The sequence below is a fragment of the Echinops telfairi genome, unplaced genomic scaffold, assembly GCF_000313985.2.
Source record: "Echinops telfairi isolate 266 unplaced genomic scaffold, ASM31398v2 ScPeMD7_7468;HRSCAF=8506_0, whole genome shotgun sequence".
Lineage (NCBI taxonomy): Eukaryota > Metazoa > Chordata > Mammalia > Afrosoricida > Tenrecidae > Echinops > Echinops telfairi.
In genome coordinates this window covers 62,546,145-62,552,502 of record NW_022111369.1, presented here as the reverse complement: position 1 = coordinate 62,552,502, position 6,358 = coordinate 62,546,145, and positions in this window count along the sequence as shown.

Below are 6,358 nucleotides of genomic sequence, written 5' to 3'. Positions count from 1 at the left end.
GGACAACAGAAAAGTGGGTGAAGGGAGATGTCAGACAGTGTAATATATGGCAAAATAATAATTTATAAATTATCAAGGGTTCATGAGGGACGGGAGAGTAGCGAGAGGGAAAATGAGGAGCTGATGCCAGGGGCTTAAGTGGAGAGCAAATGATTTGAGAATGATGAGGGAAATGAATGTATGGATTGTGAAGATTTGTATGAGCCCCTAATAAAATGATTTTTAAAAAATGGGGACAGGGCATTGTTTCTACATTATGGTTTGCATATAACAAAAACGGATAAAGAAAAAATAACTACAAATTGAAGTCAATCTGACCCAATTCTTTCTCAGAAGCAAAACTTCAGTGCATGGATCAATGTCTGCCTGCAGGCGGTCTGCGCTCTTCTCAGCTTCAGAACAAGCCAACTTAGGACACAGCCACACAGTTCAAGTCTGGGCAATGTTAGAATCATTCAAATCAGGGTTTCATGGTGATTTTGCCTACCGCGATCTGAGTATCAATCATCTTTTGTTTCAGAGATACGGAGCATGTTCAGAATTAAGCTTCTAGATGTTCTAAGGAGAACTATGTCAGGGATATGCTCTAATGCTGAAGAATTTTCAGGCAGCTGATTTGAATAAACTTTCAAATCACACATTTTCTTTTTGTTGTTGTTTCCTTGTTTGTTTTTTTAATCATTTTATTAGGGGCTCGTACAACTCTTACCACAATCCATACATACATCAATTGTGTAAAGCACATCTGTACATCCATTGTCCTCAAATCACACATTTTCAAGCAAGACTGTTGGCAGAAATCCTGTTCTGGACACTGTCCATCTCATCTAAACCACTAGAATGGAGAGTCATTGTGGATATTTTTATTAGTAAGATTTTCAGCTGCATTCCTTCCTGAAAAAATGTCTGACTTGACTTTCTAGTGAATTCCATGGTTGCATTCATGTGCATGTCGTTAACATAACCATCCCAAAACTTCATCTCTGAATCAATGTGGGTGGATCTCATTCCAGGGAAACAGTATTCTTTCTAATCTGGTGTTGGAGCAAAATGTTTCCGACATTTACAGAGGGGGTGGGGGCGGAGGGTGACAAGCAGGATCCAGTGATCTTTGGGGCATTTTGCAAGTTCTTCTAGCAGCAGACATGAAGGCTGCAAGCTGTACGAGAGAGCTTCAGAAACATTCGTGGGAAGATGGAATTAAAAGATAAGGGCATTTCCCTGTGCACTTTTTGAAGCCCCCTTGTACAGCAAGAAAAATAATGATAGTTTCATCTGGTCATTGACCTTAGAACTTACATTGTTTCACACGTGTTGGGAGCCTGTTATGGAGAAAGCCTATGACAGATACTGCTGAAGGAGGAAGTGAAGGGGTGGCCGGTGGCCGGTGGAGGAGGAGTGTTGCGGAGCTGACAGGGAAAGCGGAATGAAGTCCTGTAATACATGCGCAGGGACTTCAGGGGAAGCAGAGAGATCTCAGAACCAGGGTAGGTTTCTCAGGGTCTGAATAAGCAAAAAAGCAATGTGAGTTTAATCTAAGTACCATATAGACAGGAAAAATTCAATGCATGTGTTTTTCATTTTTTAATAGACACTGACTCCAAAGTGATTGGATCAATTTATACCCTTGCCACGAGGGTATAAATCTAATGCTAAATTATTTATTCCAGGTATCACAGAAAGAGAAAGGCCAATGCATTTATTATTTTTCATTTTTAATAGACATGCCAATAGCCCTTTCAAGTGACTACCAAACAAATAAAGTGACCACCAATCCATATCCTCAACAACAGGATATACCTTTAGCGTTAAGCTACTCATTTTACTAAGTATTGACTAGTGATTATTTGGGAACTGTATGCTCACTACAAAGAAAGCAATTCACCATTTGTTGTATCTACCACTCCACGTAAGAAACAAAACATTACCCCACCAAGTTAACAACTATTTTGATGTTGTGTTTAATAGAACTTTGGCTTTTCGGTTTTGCCTCTTCTTGTATTTTATAAAATTGTGCTCATACAATCTGTGCTCTTCAGTGATTTGCTTGGTTTTGAGATTCGTCATTGTAGACACATGTGGTCATAAAGTTTGATTTCTTGCCCAATGCCCTGTAGGATCTTACTGTATGCTTATATCAAGTTCAGTTCTTCCATGTTACAGTTGATAAGACACTCGGGTAATTTCATGGTGTTGCTCTTACAAATAGCACTGCTAACATTCTTATACAAAACTCTGATCCATGGGAAATTGACAGTATTGAATAGCCTTTGACTCCACAAAGCCAATAATTTCAGGTGGTCCATCTTAATACGTACCTACTAGTGAACATGTGCAAAAGCTTATACACATGCTCAGATTACTTTAAGATGTAAAACAAGTTTCTTGTTGGTCTATACAAGGGGGTTTCAAAAAGTCCCAGGGACAATTCCATTCTCTTTTAATTCCATTTATTCCATAAGCTTTTTGAAGGCCCCTCATCTGGCTTGCCCCACCTTACTTTCTACCGCTAATTTATAGGCATGGGCAAATCCAGTAACCTCTCTTGGCTTCAGTTTCCAACATCTGATCCAACGATTCTAGAGATATCTTCAGAGTGTAGCCTTTGATAATTCTGTGGCTTGATCACATGCTATCTTTGTTCCCACAGTAATTTGCTTTCAAGCCTGGTGGCTCAGAATGGCTGCTGAAGGACCAGTCCTCAGCTCACAGATGCGAAAACGTGAAAGAGATTTTAAAGAAACTGATGCCAAGCTATTAGGTGGCTTGTCAAATCATGTATCTGCCAAAACTGGGGCCAAATTACAACTGGATTGACAAAACTGGATTTCTTTCTGTTCAGAAAAAATGTAAAAATAAATGTGAAGTCCTATTACATTTGTTTATGGAGAATAATAATTCAAGATGATCACTTCACTACAGGGAAGCATCTCTCTGGTTTCTAAGTAAGAGATTGCACAGGCTACATTTTGAACGAGTGCAAGAAGATACTTCCAGTTTGAGCACATCATGGTTTGACCAACGATCTATCCCATTGGGAGAATTTTGCAGTCTTTCCTCAACTCAAACTTCCTGTCATCAAGTCGATGGTGGTTCATAACAACCCTACAGGATAGGGTAGCACTGCCCCTGTGAGTTTCAGAAACTGTAACTGTGAGAGTAGAAAGCCCCACAGTACTTTCTCCAGTGGAGTGGCTGGTGGTTTCAAACTGCTGACATTTTGGATGGCAGCCCAACTCGTAACCACTACATGACCAGGACTCCCTTTGGCAGTATAAGCTGACAAATAAGCACTCCTGTTCCTTTCCCAAGAAGACTGTTCTTTTCCTGATGACGGACTGGATATAACTTGGTGACAAACAGATGTCAGTAGGTGTGATACAAGCTCCTTGGGGTGGATCTTCCCGAAGGGGCTCCTAGCCCTTCAGTCTGAGGTCATCTACAGGGAAAGACCAGCCCAGTTGGACCTGTAGCCCAAGCAGAACCACCTGGGTGAACCCAGCCTAGATCTGCCTAACCCCAGCTGATCCACAGGCACAAGTGCAAGAACATATCATTGCTTTAAGTCACTTAGTTTGGGGTTGCTAATTTATGCAGGAATTGTTGACATTATTTGCCTATTCATATTAGCATAGGAAGAACTCTAGCTCCCTCATCATCTCATCCTCAGATACCAGCCATTGCGTCACTTCTTTGCTTAAGGTTCCCCCAACAGCCTTTCATCACAATTACAAACAAACTCACTTCCAAGCCTACTGCCATCAAGTTGATTCCAGCTCACCCTACGACGAATTTCTGATGGTTTGCAAATCTTGATGGAAACAGACAGTCTCATCTTTCTCCATTGGAGTGACTGATGGGTTTGAACCGCAGATCTTTGGTTCGCCGTTGAATGCTGACACACCAGGGCCCCTTCTAGCATACTTCTAAACTTTAGAGCTTTCCATGCTGAATCTTGCTTGCCTTCGACATCTTATTGCAGAACAACCCACCTTTCTCCTCCTTGCATTCATTCATTCAACACATATGGATTGACTTGAGAGAGTAGGTTAGGTGTATTTTAGAAACAGGTGATAGATACAGCAGACCAAAAAAAGGTCAAACCCACCGCCATTGTGTCCATTCTGACTCATTGCTTTCCTGCAAGACAGAGTGTAAGTGCCTCTTAGGGTTTCCGAGGCTGTACCTCTTTACAGAAGCAGAAAGTCTCATCATTTTCCCTCGGAATGGATGGTGGGTTCAAACTGACCTTACAATTGGCAGCCCAAAATGCAACCCCACTACATCACCAGGGCTCCTAGGATCGGGGCCAGGGAACTGAAAGAAAACAAATATCGCTATGGCATGGGCCATAGACATGTTTGGGTTTTCCAGTGCATACAAAAGTTATGTTTATACTTTTGTTTATGTTTCAGTTCATGGAAAAATAGAATAAAAAGATAATGAAGTTCCTCTATGAACTTTTTGAAGATGTCTCTTAACTATGCAGTAGCATTATGAAATAGTGAAATATGGTGAGAATTACCCACTTGTGACACAGGCACAAATGGAGCACATGCTATTGGGTAAGAAAAATGCACTCTAAGACTTGCCAGGGTTGCCAGAAACCTCCAATTTGTAAAATCAAAAGAAAACAAAGCCAACACAATAAAGCCACGGTAAAATGAATTATGCTTATATTTAGCTTTTTACAGAGTACTGGCTGGAATAGCCAGCTTCTCCTCACTGTACCTGCTTAAAATGCCAACTCCATAAATAGGCCTTCCCTGTCTATCCAATCTCAAGTCACTTTCCATCACACCATATTATTTAATACTCCAATCAAAGCAAACTTCCTCTTGTAAAAAGCATATAGCCATATATCTACTTGACATGCTTACTCAATAAAATAGTTTAAGAGCTACCGTGCAATTATGTTAGGTATTCAAACTAATGCCCACTCTGTTAGGTATCGGCTCCATCTAGAGATCACAAGATGGACTCTAAGAGTCCATGTAATACCAGGCAATTTCTTATTGCCCATTTCCATGCTACAGGTCGTCTTAGAAGACTGCTGGGCACCTAGTGGTCAGCCAAACAGGTCAAGGATCTCTTTTTTCATGGAGCTGACATGTTTAATGAGACAACGGAGAAATGGAGAGAGCAGAATAAGAATGAGGAAAAATTTACAGCAAATTTGGGAATCAAGTCATATTGTAGGCATGTATACAGGAAGAGTCGGGGGAGGGGTCGATCCATTTTGGTCAGCTAACCAAACTGAAATTGAGAAGATGCTGTTGAGTCAACAAAAAGGTATAAAACCTCTATGTGGAAAAACAAGATCTTGCCTCTGTGTGTATGTTCAGAAATCAAGGACTCAGAGGATAATTGACTCTCAGATTTTCTACATAAGCTGTCACTGTGTTCACGCTTTGCTTATTACCAAAGTTACGACATTGTTAGAGATAAGTAATTGATGCTCTGTAGTTGATGGCTTCAAAAATTCACTGCTACCAAGTGGATTCTGACTCATAGTGATCACACAGGACAGAGTAGAACTGCAGGTTTCCACTGGAAATCTTTACAGGAGGAAGGAAAAGTCTCATCTTTCTCCCCCAGAATGGCTGATGGTCTCAACAGTTGGTATGTGGTTAGCAGCCCAACAATTAATGCACTACAGCACCAGGTGATGGCTGTCTTTTATATACTTCATGGTGTCATATTTGGCTTCCAATAAAGCTCTATTGGCCTCTAGCCCCAAACTGTGACCTGTAGAATGTGCTATCTCAAAAACCTAAACACACACACATATACATACACATACAAGTTTTTTTACATTTGGATTTTTTAAATGGGTTTGGACATGATCTTTTGAAGCATCCTTGGCTTCAAAAGAAAAAACCAAAGTATGGAAATTACTTTTTTAATTTTTATTAGGCCAACTGAAAAGCTCTATCCCCAGATTTCAGGAGACACCTTATCATTCAAGTCTCTCCTCAAATATAATTTTCTCAAAGGGGCCATCTTTGACTATCTAAATCTAAACATTCACAACTCCTTTAATGTATCATTCATGGGCAAATCTGTAACTCCCTTTTCATTCATTTGTTTCTGTCTATTGTCTGTCTTCTAAATTATAAGCATGAAGGTTGGTACCTAGTCTTAGACTCTAGAACCAGATTATCTTGAAAATCCCCTTATCCCGGCACCCAAGTCAGTGCCTGGCACATGAGACCCTTGCTTGCTATTTTTGAAAAAATGAGCGAATAAACAAATGCATGTAGAGTCTAGTTTCTGTACCTACTGAGCTTGAATATTTACTTTTGGTAAGTAAACACATGTGCAGAGTTGGAATAACATCCAGAAATTCCACTACTGG